The sequence below is a fragment of the Oculina patagonica genome, chromosome 9 (genome assembly GCF_052425735.1).
Source record: "Oculina patagonica isolate OP01 chromosome 9, crgOcupat, whole genome shotgun sequence".
In the NCBI taxonomy this organism is placed as follows: domain Eukaryota; kingdom Metazoa; phylum Cnidaria; class Anthozoa; order Scleractinia; family Oculinidae; genus Oculina; species Oculina patagonica.
In genome coordinates, this window is record NC_135766.1 from 22,021,508 (window position 1) to 22,022,025 (window position 518).

Sequence of the window (518 nt, forward strand, 5' to 3'; positions counted from 1 at the left end):
GTAAAACTAAAACCAATTATGACTCGCTCGCGCACATTTTCCCGTGCTTAGTGCTGGCTAAATGTATTTGCTTCGAGTTTTCATTGGTCCACTGGTTTGTCTGTGTCCTTTGTGATTGGCCAGAATGATTGCTTTGATTTTTTTATTTTACGACACTCAATTGAAAACTGCTCTAAAAAAGTGACCGGATTTTAAACCAGTCACTTAAGCAAACGCGAACTACTTTCGACACTTAAAGGAAAATCGCTCTAAAAGCTCATTTTTAAAAGATCTATAACTCACCGGTTTAGGACACAGGACACTTGTCAGGTGTGTAAGCACAGCACTTGTAGCTTTGCCAGACGTTGTTCCGGGTTTTATAAAAATCCTGGCAATCTTTGTCCAACTCGGCATTTCCGGCATGGTCAGAATAACATCCAAAACAGCCATTGTATACACATGTTTGGGTCAGAAACATTATATTATCATTACCTTCACCTTTTTCACAGAGATCCCTGGCAGCCACTGTAGTGAGATAG